Source organism: Arctopsyche grandis, chromosome 6, assembly GCF_051622035.1.
Source record: "Arctopsyche grandis isolate Sample6627 chromosome 6, ASM5162203v2, whole genome shotgun sequence".
NCBI classification, from domain to species: domain Eukaryota; kingdom Metazoa; phylum Arthropoda; class Insecta; order Trichoptera; family Hydropsychidae; genus Arctopsyche; species Arctopsyche grandis.
Genome location: NC_135360.1, coordinates 32,097,962 through 32,123,193, shown reverse-complemented (window position 1 = coordinate 32,123,193; position 25,232 = coordinate 32,097,962). Strand labels below are relative to the sequence as shown.

General features: G+C 30.9%; 1 protein-coding gene across 1 annotated transcript in view; it reads left to right on the top strand.

Annotated features, from left to right (window-relative positions):
* Positions 1–7,763: 7,763 nt before the first annotated feature.
* Gld (Glucose dehydrogenase) overlaps positions 7,764–25,232 on the top strand; it is a 43,053-nt gene continuing 25,584 nt past the window's right edge. Inside the window, exons 1-2 of the mRNA XM_077432413.1 lie at positions 7,764–7,891; positions 23,673–23,725. The gene's annotated coding sequence lies outside the window, so the exon portion shown is untranslated. The remainder of the gene's footprint in view (positions 7,892–23,672; positions 23,726–25,232) is intronic.

The window sequence follows — 25,232 nt, the reverse complement described above, 5'->3', positions numbered from 1 at the left end:
GTTTTATGAGAACCGTATAAGCTAGATTTCTCAGACTGCAGTTCAATAAATCAAACTGACCGCAGATTAGTATGCAGAGCGACATGAAAAACACTCCTGAAATTTGTGTATATACAGAAATTAAATGCGAATTTCGGTGTAAAAAACGTATCATATTGTTGCGTCAAGGTGATGTGAAAAAAATGGTAATGATAGGATTTTCCGTCGCTTAAATGCTTATTGTGTCGCAAATCACCATACAACTTTGACTGTTATTCAATTAGACTAATGTTTTGTTTATATTTCTGAAAATATTTAATTTTTTTACTGCACTTAACTTGAATTAAAGTGCAGACACACAGAGTGGTACAGAGTACGCTAAAACGCCTAATACATATATGTCATCGCGATCCTTGACAAAAATCACCCCCTAGGATATTTTCGGTGATATTTTATCCTTGTATTGACATATTTTTACTAAACTCTTCTTACGATTTGTAGTCTGAAGAAATTTGGGTTCTTATTTTATTTTATTTCATAGAACATGAACACTCACTCGCCTTTAAAAATCGTTCCAAATTAACGAGTGCACCTATACAGATACAATACAATCAATATATGTATGTACGTAAGCAATTTAGACGATGCGAATTAATACAAACATCCACAGTCACAACTATGGATCAACAGGAATCAACAATGACAACATGTCTATCATGGCTAGAGTCTACCTAAGCGTGCCGTGCTACACTTTTGAGTGTGCTTATAATACCATATTATAGTACCATAAAGAGAATTATGGTCTACTGATATTGCAAGTTTAACTTTAAATACGGATGCTGGATAGTAAAATAATGGATCGTTACAAATAGGATCGGTGCGCTGACTTTTGGCCAAATGGACACTTGGCCCACAGGCGTTTGGCCGACGGACGCTTGGCCGAACAGACATGAAGCCAACAGACGTTTGGCCGAATGGATATTTGGTTTTAGTATAGATCACTGTCAAGCAAGGATAAATACTACCATACAATTTCAACGACATATGTAGGTCGAATGTGTCGTTTTGAAAGGACTATCCCATTCACGCGTCCCATGAACGTCACATTTTTCTATTATGTTTAAAGCTATCTAAAAAAAAAACCACGTGCCACATTCACCGCTGTCTGATTTCGACCTTAACACTTCCTCGTCGAAGTGGGGTATGCAAGTGCCCCAATTTTTACGTTTTTCGTAATAACTATATGGTTTTCAAAGCTATACACCCAATATTTCTTCTATTCCTAGAATGGACTACAAGAAATTTATTTTAATAGATTTTGTATTAATTAGAAAAGGGGTACATTGTAAAAAAATACATTTAAACATTTCTACGTTCCAAAGTATGATTTAAAGGCGGTTGCGATAAGTCATGTTTTTGACTGCTCGCTTGCATATTCTTGTTGATCGATGAATCAGTGCGAGAGAAATAGACAGCTATATTTTCATAAGCTATTGTTTTCGTCGCTTTTGGCGCGTGGCTATTGAGTCATGCAGTCGCCTGTTGGCCTTATCTATGTGTGTTTGCGTGTTGATGCTTGTCGTTATTTTTTAATACAAAAATAGTCAAAAACATGGTATAGCACTAAAACTTTTTTATGTTGATTTATAAAATGATTAATAAGATATATGTACATATATTGAACCCATTTGTATTGATAAAAGCTGTATTTTGGTTTAAAAATACTGGGGTCTTACTCGACCATGGTTCGGGACACTCGTTCGATCTCAACGCTCCGTCCTTCAAAGTTTAAGAATCATTATTATCATTTCTTCAGTCGGACTGATAAACAATCTTGAACATCCTTCATTTATTTAGCTTACTTTTATCAACAAAAATATCTTGTCCAATTTTGAAGGTATTCAATAAAAATGAAGACGACTCTAAATAATACAAATCCGAATGACATTCTAACCAGACCATTGTTTCCCCACCGCGCTGTCATTATAATCGGGTTCACCCATAACAAGGTTATGGGTTTTTCACGAGACTCGTGATTGTCAATTCCGACGGAAAAAACAATGATGACCAGCTTCTTTCGACAGTGGAAATCGTGATTCGCACAAAACGACTATTACGCAAATACGACTCGACGCAATTACTATAAATAACCGCTCTGTAATTATCAGCTAATTTCGAGTTCAAAATCTCCAGTCATACCCACTATAATAATATGATCGTTTAGCTTTCCTACGACTCTCGAGGTGTGCTTTAACAATAAACCAAACGACTTTTTAACTCGCGACAACGATTTCAAAACCAAAAATGTTTACCGAAATTAGAATAGACCAGAGCGACCATGATTTGGCCGAATATTTGAAACAAATAAGCCAATTCGTAATTTGGAGATCGTTTCACGTCGAATGGATACCACAGCTTAATCGGCAACATTCTTTCGTGTCCTGAAATTTTATATACAACTTAAACTACTTACATATGTACTTATTATATATACAATAAAATATAATTTAAACCCACTTTCAAAAATCAAAGGTTCAACGGCGTAATGCAAGGCGCCACTCAAACATAGCACGGTAAAAATCTTACTATATTTCCTTGCCTTTTCAAAACTAGCTCTCATATTCAGACGAGTGAGTCCTTCAGCAGATCTATACTTGAAGTTTGAATTAATATAGTTCATCAAATACAATGATTCACATCCGTAAACCTAAAAGACAATACAATCAGTAACATTTTGAACATTGATATCTAAAAACGCTCGTGTTTACCTGAAAATACAACAGCATTACACTATTAGTAACATAAATGATGGTATTCATCATATTCATGGTGGCCTCGAAGAGATTTCCATCCCAAGAATATACGAAATGGATCAAGGAAAATAGGGAAACTTGAAAGCTGATCAAATCAACGAAAATCATGTAGAATATGCTGAAATATTTGTAACGATCTGATTCAAACAGAGGCAACATGGCTATTGACTTCATACACTTTTTGACAAATTCAAAATAATCTTCCATTGGATTTTCTTTTTCGACTATTTCTTCTTTCGAGTGTTGGCTCAAACTCTCGTCCGTTTCTTTAATAACTTCCATATTTTAAAAGAGTGCTTTCTTCTTGAAGGTAAAAGGTAAAATTCTTATGACTATACGAGTCTTTGAGGATTGTTTCGATACTAAATCGCATTTCATCGTATTGATGTTACTTTATATACATACATATGTACCTTTCTACAATATACAGCGTGTCTTTATTTTAATACACTAATCTTTTTAAGACAATCATACATAATATGATAGATATACATAATCATACATATGATATACCGTAAATAAACAAACAATACAGATATTGAATCTTAAAATAAAACAAGTAATTACTATATTAAACAGCAAATATAAATTATAATATACATATATCTATATGTAAATTATTATAATATAATATATACATATATGACCTTTCCACAAAGCTGGCAATAAAAATCAGCCGACTATATTTATTATAAGTTTAAGTTTGGACTAATGTGTTATTACAGGAGTCCCTAATGCGCCACAGTGGTCGAAAAAATGAGAAAATAGAGATGAGAAAAAATGTAGCCAGCAGTATGGCAGTATGGAGAGGTTGCCGGGTTTGATACCGTGCTAACCTGCTGGTCAGAAATGGACATTTGTGCTCCAAGTCGATCGTTTCCTATCAGAGTTTGCCAATTTATCTGATTTCATTGTTGAAACGGTTCCTCCATCAAATTTGCAAAAAAACCTTCCTACCCGCTATGTCACAAATATCTGAATTTGATTTATGTATAGGTACAATAGTATCTGATTAATTGATTATTAATTTTCAGCCTCTCGAAATACAGCGATTTATGCAATAAAAAATGCTGCAATGTTTGTAATTAATTGTCTAGGAAAGCACATTGGGGCTTACCTATTAGGCCTCCCTAGTATAGTATATCTATGTAAAAAATAAAAATAAGAACCAGCCGCAAATACAAAACATCCCTGCGAGGTCCAAATGGAAGAGAGAAGATCAAAATTCCACTCATACATCACATTCAATTATGAAAATAACGATGAGAGCAGGCTACCAGAAAAATAGGCTAAAATTAAGTTAAATTTAAATTAAATCAAATAAAAATTTATATGTGACATCTTGCAATAAGATCAGATAAAATCCTTTTTCGACTGACAATTTACGAGCGAATATTTATAATGACTTTTGTGTAATTTTTCTCAATTACAGATGATGCTTTTTAAAAATAGACTTGCGAAGATCATACAATTGCTCAAGTCATACTTTTTTTGAAGCTATTTCACGTACGATTAAATCATTTGATATTAACGGAAGTCGAACATCTGAAATACGAGATATTTAAGCACGTATTCCAATTTTTTATTATGATTATTAGTTTTTGAGTAACTTTCGTTTATTAATTTTTTTGCCATGCTAATGTCGAAATTGATTATAAGACATATTTATATGGCTTAATCACATTTGCACAATATCCGTTTCCGACAAAATCGAATACGTATGTACATATGTATATAAATGATGATTGTCATTAAAACTCTATTTATAATAACTCAAAACGAACACCGTTTACATGAACTTTAGCAATTCGATTAAAATTCACACTTGCAAAGTGAATTTGATGCTTTGTAATTACAGCAATTGGAAACTTTAGTGTCGCATTGAAACTTAACTCAAGTATTCTCGACACGGTTTTAGCTCAATTAGTCCCCGGCTTTGACATTGTAAATAATTAACGTCGACTGGAAACTTTAGAATATATTTTTTAATTTAAAATTAATTATTAAATTAGAATCTGGTTCGCATTAATTAACCTTGAGTTCGTAGCCATTAGAGTGTTGCAATCAAAAACCGTAGCTCAAATAACGAAACGTTAATTTTCCTAGCAATTCGTGATCATCATCAAAAAGTGTATCAGTCTTTCTTAAAATGGGCTAAGAGCGAAAAGATGCTCACGATTTTTTTTTTTTTGTAATTCTTATTAAACACGTTCACTCTGTAAAAATACCAAAATAAATCAAAAATCGGTTACCTACTTCGTCAAATCAAAATGGCATCAAATTCAATCCGTGGAATTAATATTCATCGCCTCACATATTATAATATTTTTAAGTTAAACGCATCAAAATATAAATTCGGTAAACTATGAGGCCAGACGAATCTGATGAAGCGGAAAGTGGAGCACGATGAATGAAATCAAATTTAGCGAAAAGGTTAACAAGGAATCTTTTTCGTACGTCAAGTCCTTGTGTATGAGTGTGTGTGTGTGTTTATAAAAAATCGTATTAAATAAGTCGAACGAGTTTTTGCGCAATTTTATATATAAATTGAATAAATAAAGATCAACTTAAAGTGCATCACAATGTCGCGCAAAATATGCCGCTCAATGCAACTCGAATTCAAAACATATTACAATATTTTATTTTTACGTACATAGTATATATACATATATAGCCAGCAGCATAGCTCGGTGGTTAAGCTTCTGCTTAGCGTCGAGAGGCGCCGGGTTCAATCCCATGAGCTGGCCTCGATTGAAAAGAATTTATTCCGAGTATATTTGTAGTGCTGCTGGTCAGACCTGGATATTTGTGACTCCAGGGCGGGCGTTTCCTATCAGTGTTTGCCAATTTTCTCTGATTTCATTGTTGAAACGGTTCCCGATTAAAAATTGGCTAAAAATCCTTCCTATCTACCATGTCATCACTATTTGAGTATGATTTATGTACAATAAAATTTATGTACAATTCATAAATGTCTCGTTAATTTGCGAGTTTTCAGTGTCTCGTAATTCAGCGACTTGTATAATAAAAATGCTGTATTGTTTGTAATTGGCCAGGAAGGCACATTGGGGTTTACCTGTAATGCTGCTGGTTGTATGTATATGTACATATGTACATATGTTGAAAAGTTTTACAGGAACCGTTTCAATAAAAATCAAAAGCTTGACAAACAATGATAGGATACGATCGATCTGAAATCATAAACCAAGGTCTGGCCAGCAGCAACCAGTGGGACTCGAACCCGTGACCACTACTTTCGAAAGCATATATGCTTATCACTAGTCCACGCTGCTGTTTAATTGATTAAGTTATTTGAATTAATATTATAATTTACAAACAAACCTATGTATCTTTTAGATTTAAATTTACATATTTAAATGCATACATACAAACATACAGACAAAGTCTCTTTCGAAATTATTATAATATGTATATATAAAAACTATTATAATATATGTATATAATAATAAATGTATGTGGCGGATGGGTGGAGATATAAAAAAAAAATTAGAATGCCAGGATTATACGTTATTCATATAAGGATGTGGCGTGACGACCGATCGCGATCGTGTCGAGAAGTCACGGGGAAGCGGGGCAGTGGATAAGTGGGGGGAATGGAGCGTCTGATATGTGCTCCTGATATTGGGCGGGTTGGAACGGGTGAAATCAGCGTCGGATGCGCGGGAGCGTAGACACACGAAGACACACACACACATTCATTCATCATTTCGAACGGGTGAACGGGTTGGATCGGCAAACGTGCAATGCGCACACTCAACTTTTTACTATGAATACGTGCGCGCGTTACATTATATTTATATATAACACTAGCTGAACCTGGCATGCATTGCAATGCCAGAATAACGCATGCAATTCCCGTTCCCGTTCCCGTTTCAAATGATGGTTGGAGCTCAACTCGTGTCCCTTCAACGCATAATCCAACTGGTAACGTGGTTACCAACGAACACATTTCCTTGACTACACAATGGCGCTTCAAATTTTCGCGTCGGTAAAATCGTAATTACGTATATTATTATTAAGAGGTTTTTCCCGTTTTATTTCACAGTAAGCTTCCCGGACATGCATACAACAAATCCTGAAAGTTCCATCGTAATCGGTCGAGTGGTTCAGGAGCCTATACGAGTCGCTTCACCTGTGTGGAATAACGCCTCGAATACTAACCTTTCCAAGCTTCAAGTAATGCAAAATAAATCCCAAAAAATAATTTACAATACACCCATATATACTAAATTGAAAAAACTGCATGCCTTAGATAATATTCCGTTTGTTACAGACATTACTAACAAACTAACCAGTAGATTCTATGACAGAATCACTAATAACCATACTAACACACTTATGAAGAGTCTCGATGATTACAACAAAATGTCTATACCCTTCAGGTATAACACACAGATTACCTAAACACAATCTGCTTTAGGCCATCGACTTTAGATAGTCTATAATTAATATTATGTATTAGTTGTATTATGAGCATTTATAAGATTTGTAAATAGGTTTTTGAGCTATTTTTCCTATTATGCTGTACATAACATTAGAATAAAATAATACTATGAATATTAACAAAATTAAATTAAAATTGTAAAATAGAAAATGATCAGTAGATCAGTAGCTATTAAAATAGATATAAGATGTATTGTGAACATAATTTAGTAATAATAAAAAGCATTTAAAAATCAAAATCAAATCTCTACGAGACAGACAGACTCAATTTTATATATGTATATAGATAACTTTATTTTCATTCGTGTAGCAATTCCTTTCCTAAGCCAACAGGCAAACAATATGCCAACACTCAGCATATTGTTTGCCTGTATTATATGTATACTTAAAATTGACCATTTTAAGTCATGTATTGCCATTGTCGTAAAAAACGAACGAGTCGAAGCTCTCATAAGATCTAGCATATATGTATAATACATGGCAGATTTTATCTCATTGTATTGCCAAAAGACTCATCACGAATGTCTGATCTGGAGCAAAGTCTTCGGCCGTTGCTCCGTGAACTCTCAGTGCTACATTTTGCCTGGGGCCGATTGCACAACATCTATCCGTGTTCTGCCAGTACTTCTCCATAGGTAATATACTCCTACCATACATATATACACAGACATACACAGGAAACTCTCTATTTCGTTTCTACTCATGCGAATTCTCAAACTAAAATCATTTCGAGTACATATGTCTGTACTGTATGTTGCATAATTAACCAAGCAATACATCTACAGTTCGTTCGAGATGGCCCTAAAGGTTGATGATAGTAATGAGGTTGCTTAATCATTGTCTTAGCACTCTCGTTCAAATGAACTTTTATTGTGAAATTTTTCATTTTTCTCAATATGTAAGTAATAATGTAGCTAATTAGCCCATTTTTGCATTTCGCATGTTCGTTTATGATACATTTCCTTTGCGATTGATTGCTGCTACAACTGTTTTGAAAGTTGCGTATGTACTTTTTTCAGAAGAATTCACATTGCAAATGTTTTCAATTCGAATTTTAAGAATAATAATATTAAGATATATAAAAAAATAATCGTAAATAAGACAATATATAAAAAAATGGGTCTACGTGACGAGACAGAATGTTAAATGACAGAAAACGCAAATATCGGAAGGCAAAGATCGAAAATCGAAAGATTCTGCGCGCGCACATTAATACGGGAGGAAAACCCTGTTCCTCTTGTTCCTGTTGTATCCTGCTGGCGCAAATTAAGTGAGTATGTACGTGAGTATGTACCGTTTACCATGCACCATTTTTTTATCTTTCGACTTAAGATCTTTCGATTTTCGATCTTTGCCTTCCGATATTTGCGTTTTCTGTCATTTAACATTCTGTCGCGTCACGGAGACCGAAAAAAAATGTATACAAAAAACCTAATGTACTAAAATAATTATGAAATAAAATAAAAATGCAATTTAAACAATATTTCAATATTAAATGTACGACAATATCTAATATATAATTTCAAAAGAGACTTTGTATGTAAATATATTTGTTCATAAGTAACTTTGGATAAATAAATTGTTATAAAATCTGCTTATGACCAACGGGTCGATTGGAAATATCTTAAATAAAAAAAAATAAGTAACTTTGGTTGGGAATCGTAAACAAGTCAAAATTTCTTTGACGGCGAGTCGATTTTTTTTTGCGATTTAAATAAATTTAATAAAAAAGCAAATGAATACTTACTATTAGATTCGCCATGTTTACACTGTTTATATTACAAATACTGAGTGAAGCCGGGTAAAATAACTAGTAATCTATAAATATATAAAATGTGTGGGATTTCATGATTAGGATTTCAATCAAAAAGATTTCAATGATTGGGATTTCAATCACAATTATGATTCCGGTTTAAACTAATGTAATTAAATATATTACTAAGAGGCTTGGGCCGCGTAAGTACGTATGTAATGATATAAAGGCAGATATCTCATCGATGAATAGAAACTGAATATCTTTACACTTGTATTTATATCTAATTGTAACTATAAAAACACAACATTAATATAAAGGTTAAAACAAATCTTTGAAGTTTGGTTAAAGTTTAGAAAAGTTAATCAATACTAGACTTCAGTTAGAAATCAGACTAGTAGAAATCAGTTAGAATTCAGTTAGAAATCAAGCTCTGTATAATACATACATAGATGCAATTCCTACAATTTACCATTTCAATTCAACTCTACTACATTTCCATGTTGGAATTGTGTCGACTCGTACTGTACCTGATTTGATTTTAATTATACGTAATTTTTAACGGTAACTTACACTCCTTTTAATTATTACAAGTGAGCTTTAGTTCCAGTTGTTGCTCACAAATGCTCGAACGTTTAATTTTTAATAATATTTACACACCGTAACTATGCCAGTTGAAGAGTATTATACTATTTAACTTAGTGATACATTTCCTTACTATTTAAAATATTTTAACAATCGCATAAACTGATTATATGATGGACTTTTGAAATTTAAATTAAAATATTTTTTGGAAGCGATTAATTCCAACAACGTTACGGAAATGGATGGAAATGATTCAAACACGTATGGATGTTTATATTTGCACACATTTTACTCCCTCCTCAAATTCTAGAATTTTTAAATAGGAGGGGGTTGATATTTTGAAAAAATAAATCAATAAATTCTATACATTTTTTTACACAGATATATACCAGGAAGGCCTAACAGGTAGAACCCAGTGCGCCTTCCTAGACAATTAATTATAAACATTTTTATTACATAAATCGCTGTATTTCAAGAGGCTGAAGAACACGAAATCAACAATTAATTAATTAATTAATCCATAGATATCTATGGATTTAAGGTCGTACATACATTTTTAAATATTGTACATAAATTAAATTCAGATATTTGTGACAGCGGGTAGGATGATTTTTGCCAATTTGAGGAACCGTTTCAACAATGAAAATCAGATAAATTGACAAACTCTGGTAAAAAACGATCGACTTGGAGTCACAAATATCCAAGTCTAACCAGCAGTATTAAAGATTACCATATGATCGAACCCAGTAATCTTTCGGTGCTAAACATAACGCAACCACCGAGCCATACTTACATATTTAGGAGTCAATAACTTTTTTATTAATAAAAAAATCTTATTGATATTATATATTAAGTATATATTAAAGGGAAGAATTCAAAACCCTTCGATTTTAGATGCACATTTGGTCTTGTTCAATTATCATGTTGATGAGCTGGTCAGTTTCATGAGATTCAGCACATATTTGAATGAGATGAATGATTGGTAATTTTTATCGTTCTTTTCTTTGTTATTTTCTTATTTTGTAAGACTGGTGTGACACTTTGGGGCAACTTTTCAGATCACATTGGTTACACTATTGCTATTATTATTATAAAAATAATAAATAAATCTGCTGGCTAGTTCATAGAAAAAGGTTTTAATAAACTGTATTTTGTATAGCAATTTGTGATTTATTGTCATCCAATGTTTTTATGTTAAATTTATTCGTTAACTGTTAAACGTTGCACGTCGGCTTTAAAATACTATACTTTTGGTGATTTAAATACTTCGCGAATAAATCCGTATGGATTTTTTACTACAAAAGATTCAACAGCTAATTCAATATAGGCTTTCAACTTTCGCTTTGAACACTTCAAAGTCTTGTCAATATCGATGCGATTTCAAATCTGTCAGAAATGTCACATTGGTCATATTATTGTTATTATTATTTTAAAAATAATAAAGAAATATGTACATACATTAAATATAGATCTCTGATTTATTTTTCTGAATTGTTTCGTCTATATCTACATACTTTCATATCACATGTAGTTCTTTATCAACTCAAAATAAAATAAAATTATATCGCGCGCTCATATTACCATTATTAACCTATGCTTCACCTGTATGGAATAACACCTCAAATACTAACCTTTCCAAGCTCCTAGTAATACAAAATAAATCCCTAAAAATAATTTATAATACACCCATATATACTAACCTGAAAAAACTGCATGTCATATATAATATTCCGTTTGTTACAGACATTACTAACAAACTAACCGGTAGATTCTATGACAGAATCACTAATAACAATACTAACACACTTGTGAAGAGTCTCGGTGATTACAACAAAATGTCTATACCCTTCAGGTATAAACACAGATTACCTAAACTCAATCTGCTTTAGGTCATCGCCTTTAGAGAGTCTTTAATTAATATTATGTATTAGATGTATTATGAACATTTATAAGAATTGTAAATAGGTTTTTGAGCTCTTTTTCCTATTATGCTGTAGATTAACATTAGAATAATATAATACTATGATTACTAACCAAATTAAATTAAATTTTAAAATAGAAAATGATCAGTAGATCAGTAGCTATTAAAATAGATATAAGATGTATTGTGAACATAATTTCGTAATAATAAAAAGCATTTAAAAATCAAATATCACATGTATATCGCCAATTTCATCTTTCAATAGGTGCATAAACATTGAATTTAATGTGCATTTGTGCGCATTTGACATGAAATTTCCCACCCTCTCTAGCTTAATCAGCTCATAATGAAATTAAAGCATTTAACGAGTGCATTTAGAAGAAAAAATAATAATCGAATAGAATGCGACCCGGTGCGTTTGCTTCCGGCTATTGATTTTGGCGATTCCGTTCGAAGAAAGCGGATTTTCCGTTTTCTTTTCGCGTTGCATTTTTTCCTCCTTCATTATGATGATATTTTTATAATATGAAAGATGCGACCGTGAGATAGCATCGTGATGGTTTCCCACGCGCTTTCGATTGTCCGTTGAACGGGCGCCATTAAACGGTATCGGCCATGTTGTTTTTTGACATTTGGCAACCAGGTGAGTCTTTCTTCGACGACGAAGAGATTTAACGGCGTCATCGCACGTGTGAAAATGGCTCTGTGTCCGGAAAGGACATAAATCATTGTTCGTCTCCGACTAAGAATCAGCGCACTACTATGATGGGAACACGAGGGTGTCTTGTTCGATGTAGAGTGAATGGTGTTGTGTGTATGTGATGTTTGCAGAACAAAGGAGATACGTGAGCTTGAATCCATTCGTTGTCGGTTGTGCAATTTGTGAAATTTTTCACATTAAATAATGTGTTGAATAATGACCGATGCGCGCGCGCATCATATACACGTGCCTCGTCTAATGCCAAGAGTTCAAAAGCCAATGCGTAAAAAAAAGTAATAAAAAAAAATAAACAATAACTAGTGTGTGATTAATATAATGTAATTGGAGTGTTTTGAATGCTTTTGTAGCGTATGGTGTAAATTTCGAAAGCTTATTATATTTTTCGAGATTGAAATTGAAGAGTGTTATTAATTTCAATATAGCAAAATACGTCTTTTCAATTTTACATGTCAAGGAAAGATCGTTATAAATCGTTACGTGTTTGAAATTTTATATGCATCTATTTTTTTATTTTTTTTTAGAATGAATATGAACATAGACGACGAGACGAATTAGTTATTATTAAAAGCGCAATGATGGTGAGAATTAGTATTATATTTTAAATCAATTACAGTCATTGTGAAAAGCGTTGGAAATCGTTGAGCTTTTATTCGTTTAATTTGACGGCTGTTTACTCGATACATTTTTGCGTGTTTTTTTTTTTTGTTAATTAGATTATTATTTGTTTAATCATTTTGAAAAAAATATATATATACACATATATGTGTGTGTGTATTTAAATATATATGTTATTAAATCAAATCGCATTATTTCTGTCGCCCTATTTATATAGCGAACTTTTAAATTGAGTTTTCGACCATAAATACATATATATATATATATATATATATATATATATATATATATATATATATATATATATATATATATATATATATATATATATATATATATATATATATATATATATATATATATATATATATATATATATAATAATAGAATAGGATGTATATGTAGGACCAAATATGTCAATTGAAACCTGGAGTATTTTTTTAATTAATGAATTACGCCTGAAGTATTTTTTATACAGTAAATCACGCCATCCGTGCTACTATCTTTCAAACGTGACGTCTATAGCGGTCATCCACGGTGAAAGGGTTATTTGGCTAAAAATCAGACATTTACTTTCCCATTTATGTACTTTCAGTTTATTACAAAAGTTCATTAAATTATGCAATATACATTAGAAGAGTCGAGGTTGAGGGTTCAAATCCCGCCCGAATTAAGTAATTATTTGATACAAACCCCATTTTAGTACGCCATTTTATCTAACGTTATTATTATTTGTTGTGGCCAATAAAAATCGGTAACCCCCCCCCCCCCCCTTCTATAATATATCTAGAATATCATACATAGATATATACATATATAGCCAGTAGTATGGCTTAATGGTAGCGTGTATGCTTAGCACCAAGTGATCAGTGGGTTCGATCCGCCATACTGCTGGTTAGATTTGGTGGTATTTGTGACTTTTGAAATTGATCTGTTCTTATCAGAGTTTGCCAATTTTATCTGATCATTGTTGAAATGGTTCCTCAAAGTTGTCAAGAAATCATCTTTCCTGTTGTCACAAATCTTCTGTATTTATTGTGTGTATAATTTGTAAAAATTAGGTACAAAATCTAAATCCATAGATGTCACAATGGATTAATTCTGTAATTAATTGTTATTACGTGCTCTTTAGCTTCTGGAAATACAGTGATTTATGTAATAATAAAATGCTGCATTCTTTGTTATTAATTGTCCAGGAAGGCGCATTGGGGTCTTCTTGTCAAGCCTTCCTGGTATATAACCAGCAGTGTGGTCTATATATTAACCAGCAGTGTGGTCTATATATTAACCAGCAGTGTGGTCTAGTGGTAAGTGTTGTATTCTATCGTGCTATAGGTTACGAGTTCGCTTCCCGCTGGAGTATCATTGCTGGCCAGACCTTGGTTTGACGAGGTCGGTCGTTTCATATCAGAATTTGTCAATTTTTCTGATTTGAAACGATTCCTGTGAAATTGGCATTATTATCCAATTTTCTGTTGCGAAAAACCTAGAGTTAATATTATCTCTTAGGTTTTCTCCATAGATGTCTCTATGGATGATTATTGAGTATTGTTACATGAATAGGTTATGCATTATTATTTATCGTACGATGTTTGTAATATCTGACCATATATGTCAGATATTTTTCAGATTTACATGTATTAATCAATATGTGAACCAGGAAGGTGGATTTGGGGTTAACCTGTTAAGCCTTCCTGGTATATGTTTGTATATATGTATGTATATATAAAAATATGTATGTATGTAAAATAAATAAATAAAATAAATATATGTATATATGTATGTAAAAAATAAAATATTAACCCCAACCATATATGCAACAACAGGTTGCCCAAGACGACATCTATGTATGATCAAACTTTTGTACACATGTACCAAATACCATCATTACACATTATGATTAGACACAAAATTGGAGTTGAAAAGACAGTTCGACAACTCCTGCCACTCAACTCTTCCACTGCGGAAGTAGCTATATCATTTTTTCATATAACACTATCAAACTATTTTAAAATGAAAATAAAATATATTCGACCATTGTGGCGCATTATAGATTCCGGTATTTCCAAAATGGTCCAAAATTAAATGAATATTAAATAAAATGGTTAAAATACAATAGTTAAGGCAAAGCAATGCGTAGGTACATATAACCATGATATCTATGTAGCTCCATTATATTTTCCCATATCATTCACTTGACATTGACAGCCGTTATATATAATACAATATTAGTCACGAATAACGACACTAATTTAACTGTCATATATCATTATCGAAAGTGTGAATCAATACACAGTACCTTCACAAAATTTATATACATATATATATACATATGCATGTTGATATAAAAAATAAAAACCGCTGAATACCTGACCTAAAAAAGTACTATCACAACTTTATGTACGGCTATCGATGTAAATACCCCTGTCCCATTATATAATAGCGAATAGAGCCTTCAGCGTTTACATTGCTCGTGTACAAAGCATACATATGTAAATATACAGATAGATCTCGACCCGTGAAGTGTCCTCATTCACGCCATGTCACTTCTTTCTTCCTGACAGCACATTTTACGGTGTGATGGTGCTCTGAAAGTGCACTGATTAATTGCCACTTTCGCATAAACGAGACTTCATCATAGTCGTGTCTTGTTTTCAACACCCATGACTGACTGCTACTTTCCATGACCGTCATGAAAAAAATCGCGGTATGTAATGATAGACCGTGATTATTCCATAAAATTCTCCGATGAGTGCAAAAATGTATCAAAAATGTCAGATGTAATAAAATTGCCTTGGCATTTGAATTTAGCATAAACTAATTCGTGACTCTGATATATCAAATATCAATATCAAATCTAGATCTATCGATTCCGATTTTCGCAGACGTGTTCGTATTCCGCTTTAGAAAGTTTTCACTTTTATGTTGATAATGTGTGTCTGGAAAATGCAATAGGTAATGGCATTCTGTAAAAGCATGTAATTATCTATGAAATGGAATTGAATTTTAGTCTAGATTACAACTTTAACGATCTTCCATTATGCAAGTGGCTTTTTTTGTACTATATCCGCGATAATTGTATAATGTTTTACAAGTTTCGTTATGTAATGAATGCCGAGATCGAATAAGTGAGATTTTATGTATAATATATTAAAAATTACATGTGCAGGATATCCTTGATTAACGCCTTCAATAACGTCGTTTCCTATTCAATTAGTTTATAATGCATTCCAGTTATATGTACAGTAACGAATCGAATCGTAAATTTACAAAAAGCGATTAAAAAACTATTTTTTTTCTTCAATTGAAAACGTTATTTGCTATTTAATTTTTTTGCCTATTAAATTTATTTTTAATAGTCGAAAGTTCTTCATCATATTTTTACCTATCTTGATTGTGATATAATATAAAATTTCATAATCAAAGAACCGGAATTATAATTTTTTCCTGAAAATTCAATATTTTTATATTTCCATAATTACTAAGCTTTTCAATCGTTCAACTTAATCCTAAAAATAATTTACAATAAACCCATATATACTAACTTGAAAAACTGCATGCCATGTATAATATTTCATTTGATACAGACATTACTAACAAACTAACTAGTAGATTCTCTGACAGAATCACGAATAACCATACTAACACTTGTGAAGAGTCTCGGTGATTACAACAAAATGTCTATACATTTCAGGTGTAAAGACAGATTACCTAAACACCACAACTTGCTTGAGATCGTCAACTTTAGAGAGTCTTTAATTAATATTATGTATTAGATGTATTATGAGCATTAAGAATTGTAAATAGGTTTTTCAGCTCTTTTTCCTATTATACTGTACATTAACATTAGAATAATTAATCATATAGAATATTATTCTAATGTTAATATATGTACAGCATAATAGGAAAAAGAGCTCAAAAACCTATTTACAATTATTATAAATGCTCATAATACGTCTAATACATAATAATAATTAAAGTCGACGATCTAAAGCAGATTGTATTTACATAGGTAACCTGTGTTTATACCTGAAGGGTATAGACATTTTATTGTAATCACCGAGACTCTTCACAAGTGTGTTAGTTTGTTAGTAATGTCTGTAACTAAATGAATATTATCTATTGCATGCAGTTTTTTCAAGTTAGTATATATGGGTGTATTATATGTAAATTGTTTTTAGGGATTTATTTTGTATTTATATGCAAAACAATATGTTTCTTTTTAAATATATTATATAATTAAATAAATTTATTGAATATCAGCGTTAACTACAAACATATTATATGTATATTATTATATATAAGCAAATATAAACACGTAACAGACGTTAAAAAAGTGTTGCTTTCTTTCAAATGCCATTTATACAAATTTCCACCCATTTTTTTTTTGTGATAAAATTTTTATTATGAAATATACAAATATAACGAATGCAATTTTTTCAGAATAAACGAATTTTATTGTCTCGACGTATATTTTAGACATTTTTGAAAAGTTGCGTTGTCACCCACAGTGCACACACACTTGACTCCACGTGGGAAATTCGCTGAACTTGTTTTCATAAACAACTAACGCAATCAAAAATTAACACAATCGAGAGCTAAAACGCGAAAAAAGTTAAAACATATTACGAAATCATCATAAAAAGTTCTCGAAGAACTAACTCATTGTTCTTACATTGTATGTATATAATTTAATCACGCACGCATGCACAATTTTCTCACCGTCTAATTTTTCGACGAACAATATACGTGTCGAATGTGGCGAACCTGTTGGTGTGCTTTTTGGTTCATTTCGCCCCGAAAGACACTTTAATTAAACAATTAGTATTATAGAGATGATTCACACCGATATTATACCCAGCCGGCAGCGACACGGTTAACTTTCGCTTTCCTTTATAACACACCCAGTATGTTATTACGAAATGCGTAGAGATGCGTGAGTTTAATTTAATGGAAATTTCCTCATTAAAAATCCGTTTATTTCCGAATCAACTTCGAGAAGATGACGGTTGATTTTCACGCCTCTGGAAAACCGTTTAAATATTTAATCGATTGTTTGACGGATGTAGTTTTTGACAAAAGAGAGGTCAAACAGACAATAGTAAACGAAGAGCGATAATATTTCATCGTATAAAACTGTAAAGTTGAGGTCGACAAATCGTTTCCGTTTTTCCACTAATTTTCACACTTTTCCGGTTGTATTTGATGTTCATCTTTTTAATTGAACATTTGGATGTACAAATATAGGCTTTAAACATTTGATTCCATTTTAAATAACGAGCTACAACAACTGATTGTCGTAGATAACTACCTATACATATTAGATATTAAGTTCGTGATACGCTCCAATTAGGTTCAGTTAAAAATACACAATTCAATGATACGTTTAATAAATATATCAATATTATGTTACAGTTTTTAAACTTGAAATTCGTCATTTTACAAATCAATTTTGTCGTTTTACAAATCGAATTCGTCATTTTACAAATCAAATTCGTCATTTTACAAATCAAATTCGTCATGTTGCAAATCAAATTAAACAATTCATTTTATTATACATAGAGAATTTATAGAGAATTTTATAGAGGATCCGCCAGCAAATTCCTAGCAAAAAATTTAATTTTTGAAAAAACCTCTTCAATTAGATTCATCATAGGTAAATATGGCGTTCTCTAAAATTCTCAATATATTCTCTATACATACATATTGTATTAAATATTCTCTTTTTCTCTATACATAATATTCTCTATAAAGTTCTCCACGGATAATAAAATGAATATTAAAAAAATATATCCAATTTTTTAATATGATTTGCAACATGACGAATTTGATTTGTAAAATGACGAATTTGATTTGTAAAATGATGAATTTGATTTGCAAAACGATGAATTTGATTTGTAAAATGACGAATTTGGAGTTTAAAAACTGTAGGTTACGTTTGAAATTACATAACATATAAAATATATTGAAATACTGACAAAATAAAAAGAATTTAATCGCTGTAGAAATTTCTCATTTATACTCAATTTGATTTCAATGTTGAAAAGATTATAGAGGCTCTCAATAGGGATGAAATTTAAGAATGTATTGAAACACTAACCTCTCATACATAATCAAGTTACTAATATGATTCATTTTGTAAACAATTTAAATATGAAATCTTATAAATTTCTCTATTTAAACACGTTTACATAAGTTTATGTATGTATGTTCGTACATCAACAACCATGTATTAAGCTATAAAAAAAATAAATAACTTCATTTCCTATTCCAATATACAATATGCTTCATAGTAAAAACGTAAGCTTTCACCTTTAACTTTAATAGCTCATGTGTCTATCACCAGAAACAGGGCTATTGAATTCGTAAGGTAATTATGACTTTGAGTACATGTTACATAATATTATTTTATATTTATTAACGATTTACTACATATTTACTATTGCAAATGTGTGTAAAAGTAGGCACTGACAATAGGTCACATTTGAATAATTACTTGTATTGTATATAGCACATATGTATGTACATATAACATATGTACGTACATTAGAATAAAATAAAATTAAGAAATCAGAAAAGGCACTAAATAATTTTAGTATTTTCTTGGATTCTCTATCAGACTTTTAATAAAATGTCTATATTCATACCATAATATTATGTTTTATTTATTTTATTACATACAACCATCATATGCGCCAATTACACAAGAAGCACTGACAAGTTTTCAAAAATAACACCATAATATAATTTTATTTCAATCGAACATGTACACTCGCCTTTACAGATCGCTCCAAAGCGACGAGTGTACTAATACAATACAATAATACAATCAATACAAACATTTTATACAGTGCGAGTTTATACAAACATCATCCGCAGTGACATCTATAAAGAAATTTTATAATAGAAATTGGATCACCGACCGCCATAAATCGATATTAAATTGATTAATTAATTAATTATTATTATTGTTATTATTATTATTATTATTTATTATTATTATTAATTATTATTATTTATTATTATTATTATTTATACATATATTTATTTATGTATTTTTTTTTTACTACATATTTTTCAATAATATTGTTTTTATTATATATATTATTTATATGGGCGTTTGGGATTGCACTGTCCATATCGTCTGGAATAAAAATATATTATTAATATTTGATTTTGATTTGATTTTTAAATGCTTTTTATTATTACGAAATTATGTTCACAATACATCTTATATCTATTTTAATAGCTACTGATCTACTGATCATTTTCTATTTTACAATTTAATTTAATTTGGTTAGTAATCACAGTATTATGTATATTATTCTAATGTTAATCTAAAGCATAATAGGAAAAAGAGCTCAAAAACCTATTTATAATCCTTATAAATGTTCATAATACATCTAATACATAATATTAATTAAAGACTCTCTAATGTCGATGACCTAAAGCAGATTGTGTTTAGGTAATCTATGTTTATACCTGAAGGGTATAGACATTTTGCTGTAATTATTAAAATGAGATTGTTTAATGCACCGAAAATAGTGCAAAATTTTAATGCACAAACATTTTTTTTAAGATACAAAGTATTTTTCTCAATGTACTGTTAAATCGCACCCCTACATTGATTTCTACATTCATATTTAAATCAATGCAATCAAAACAATTTGACTGAAATGATGAACTCCAAATCGGCATATCTGATCAAAACTATATCTATGTACATCTTTGACATTTAAAGGATATACGACTCGTGTTACATTTCGCCCACTTTCCACTCGTTTCGAAATGCGAAATTGCATCGGCCTTTCGACGAGCAGATGCACTGCATAAAGGGTCGCACGCCCTTGTTGCAATTGCACTTTGGCAATATACGGCGACCAATTCGCAGTGACCTTTGCCAAAGACGACACGAATTTGCGCAACTCTCAGATGTAGTGGAGGTGGTGGACACATAGGAACCCCTCCAGTGCTCTCCAGCGAGTGCTGGACCTCTAATCCGATCGTTAGTACCTCACAGACTTCGCACAGAGTGAGAGCAGACTGCTTGCCCACGAAGCAGTCGAAGTGCGACCAAAACAGTCGAGCTTCCCGCCAAAATTCAAATCTGACAGATCGTTTACATACATACATATATAGGTAAGTTAAATACAGTGTGCTTCTACATCAATTACCTGTAGTGTAATGTGTGATCAAATGTAGTGAAAATCGGTTTAAATTGCTACATGTCAAAATGAACTCAGTTTTTATACGGTGCTAGCCTAATTATTTCGGCCTCTAACTTTAAGTGCTATTATATGCAATGTATAATATAAGACTTTAAGCCAATTATGTCTTGATATATATTATATAAACAGATGAAAACTTTCAATAAATACATTTAAATTTTTTTGTGCTTTTACCATTGAAAATGTATGGTTGGAATAAATTTCGGACGAAATGTTTAAAAAAAATCGTATTGTTCATGCCGGCGCGTGTTGAGTAGGGATCCCAAATATTCGTCGACTTTAACTATTCGAATATCGAATAGTAAATCAAGAGCTATTCGAATATTCGAATATATTCGAAAATTATATATAAACCAAGCATAATTTTGAATGAATCGTCTTATCATATTTGCCATTGAATTCCAACTAGTTTTTATAGCCAATAATAATTTCAATTTTTTATTTTCTTTTTTCATTATGATTTCTTGTAAAAATGTATATTTCGCCGGTGACTTCTTAAATATTCGTATTATTTTTCTGATGTTTTCTAAAATTTCGTAGCGATTACTATCGATCTAAAAGTGATTTTCTTCAAACATTTCCGTATGATTGTAATTAATAAAAATCTTCTTCATTATCTTCATTTTTATCACAATTATCCCCATTATACATATCATATATGTATTTCATTTTCTTCATAATCGTCGGCTTCTTCTTCATCACTCTTTTCATGTTGATTTTGTGTATTTAGTTTATAAAAAAATATATACACGAGTAATATTCGAATACTTGATGAAATATTCAAATAACGAATGGCTGAAAAATCAGGAGAATATTTCGAATACTCGAATATTCGAATATTCGATTGGGATCCCTAGTGTTGAGGCCTTCATAAAAGCAAAAGGAGGGTCTACTAAATATTGGATTATTATTTATTATTGTCTTAAGTCAATTGCCTTTGTATTTTAATTCATAGAAAAATATATACTATAATATTATTTTAGTTAGAGACATTTGAAATAAATAAAAAAAAATACCCTATTGTACATTTTTTTTAAATTTTTATCTCGTCTTAATTTAAGAATATAAATGATCTTTTTTAATCTCAAAACATGTTAAATAGTAAAATCAAATAAAAAAACCAATAAAACTCGTGTATAGCTGAATTTATGCGATTTCCATGCACGGTACTGTATGTATGTAAATACATCGAATTAAAATAGCATAATTAATTTTAGGCATACAAGTGCTTCTTTTACACATTTTGTATACTATATAATAATAGCAAAATGAATTTTAGTAGGGCTTTGAGTCCGGGAGCGAAGGACTCCCATACAAAAACGCCCATGCAAATTCAAGCAAGTGTTTTTTTGATTCAAAGTCTTCAATATACATACATAAAACTTCCAAGTTTAGTATGTATGTACATATGTACGAACTAAGACCTTGAATATCACCGACAAAGTCAGCTAGTTGGTGAATAAAAATAGATAAATATATATAAAAATATATAAAACCCATAAAACGATAAAACTATAAACTTAACTTTAAGATAATTCAATCAAACGTTAAAAATGTTCACTTCCTCTTATGTCCGAATATTATATGTATATTATTTTTAATCGACCTCACATATTGACCCATGTGTAAGGCAGTCTCTATTCAATAGTGTACAATTATTTATCGCTTTAAAATAATATGAGAATAAAAATAAAAATAGTAAAAAGCTATTGTTAATGGTCCGCATTTGGAATGATTGATTTCTTTCAGTACCTAAGCTAGTATATCCTTGTGTTAATTACTTTGTACTGCTATATATCACAATATACTAGCCTAGTGACCCTGAAAATATTGTCCTAATCAGTATGTATGGCAAGCAGGTGCAAACTTTAAAACAAATCCTATCAAAATCCAATGATTGTTCGCTGTAACAGTCACGAAATAGACTCATAAATCCTTGACTAGAGCATTTAAGTTCAACACGAATGAAAAAATAGATCATTGTTTTGTACCGCTTCAAACATATTGTAATTTTATGAAATGTATTTCGTATGCTTTTCTCAAATACAGCACGAATATGATTAACGTGTTCCACATTAGTTTTAATTAATTTTTGAACCGTTTCGTAATAAACTGTCGCGGTTAACCGCAAAATCAGTACTATGTATGGTTAATGTTTATATTATACGTAAGTAGAATCGTTACATTGAAAATCTATTCCGTTTTCATACAACTGATTATTGGAAAATTCATATAAGACAGAGTTGTCTTGGAGTATTATATAAGAAAGAAAACACATTAAACCAATGAATCGTGAAAAGTTTCAAGTCGTAACACCGTTTAAGCGTTTTGGATTCCGGAATTCATCTCGATTTATTTGAAATCGAAATCTATTATTATGTATATCTGACTGTAATCATTGCTTTTATTACACGCATAATAAAAATATCCGTTGTATTTAATTTGCATGGGAAATATGTACTCATTTGTATATGAATATGTACTTATGTATATGTAGAAGTGAAGTACGTATGTGTGTATATGTATATTTAACAACTATCATATACTTTGACTTGTTAGATTAAAAAAACACATGTTTCTTTTTAATTTTCAGGAAAAACAACAGCACTACTCAAATAAAGGACAATCTTAAGCAAAAATTTCAAGGTTAGTACTATGTTTTAATTTATATTAAATCATTTTTACGGGAAGGATATTAGTAGATGTAAAGTTTGACTGACTGAAACTTACTTTAAAAATTGTCTTAACAAAAGTGATTCAAAAAATTAAATAAAAAACCTTAAAAATGCTTTTGCCCACGAAAAATGGTCACGATTTCTGGTAATGATGCTCTTAATAAAAAAAAATCATGTTTTTCCTCCAGGTTTTTTTTTATCTTAAATGGCACCTGACACTTTTTTTGTGAAATGGTAAATGACGTTTTTTTTATTTAATTTTATTTCACATTTTAAGGCTTATTTATAATTTTGATTGGGTTACATAAGAATATTTAGAAATTATATAACCTATTGGAGAAGTAAATATATATATATATGACAGATAATGAGAGCCTATAATGCAAACTTTATAAGATATATAGTGAGAAAATGATAAAGTTATAGGCGTTTAAGCAATTAAAATCTGACAAAACGAGTGGGTGAGCTGTCACCGTCTCCAAAATTTTTAGGTTCTTAAACGTGTTTATTACGATTATATTTCACCATTGACTTAGTGGACCCAATTGAAATTTCTATCGGTAGCCAAACCTCACAAAATGGCAAAGCTTTAAAGCGATCGGAAGAATTTAGGAAATTTGTCAGTAATAATAAATAAAAAAATGCTTAAAAGTAAACTTGATTTATATAAAATATTGAAATCTTTAAATTTTATGATTTTTCCAATTTAAATAATCGTAAATTAACCAGCAGCATAGATCAGTGGTTAACGTGTAATGCTTTCAACTGAGTGGTCACGGGTTCAATCCCTGGCCTGGTGCTGCTGGCCAGATCTTCGATATGTTGCTCCAGGTAGATCATTTCCTACCAGAGTTTGTCACAAATTGGCAAGCTTTCAACATCTCGAATTTGCTGATGTATAAAATGTTGCTAAAATACAAAAAAAATATCCACAGATAAATGATGCTGTGTAAAAATTTCTCTATAAAATTGTTTATCGATGATTATAATTGTCCAGGAAGGTGAATTGAGGTTTATCTATTAGTCCTTAGTATATATTATATATAAATATATGTCTGTCTAAATAAATATCATAATAATAATAATGGTTGTAATTATATGATAAAAAATTTGTTCATCTAATATCATAAACATTTAAATGTCAACAGATTAATATCCAATGTATGTTTTCATATAAAATAACGACCAATTTCTCATACTTTTTAACAACCACTACATTTATGTAGATTATATATCGATATTAACAAAGCCTAAAATAACTAAGCAATATAAAGCCGCTTATAATAATACCCAAGATTAGATAAAAAGATCAGATTTTCCGGTCCAATTGACTCACAAGCCAAAAATCATCGTCAATCCATCGCAACGTCAATAACAATGCAAACACCATAACAGTTGTGATGAAAATTTTGCACCAAAACTTTGCATACAAACACAAACAACAACGCGGTCGAAACTTATACGCTTAACAAAATGAA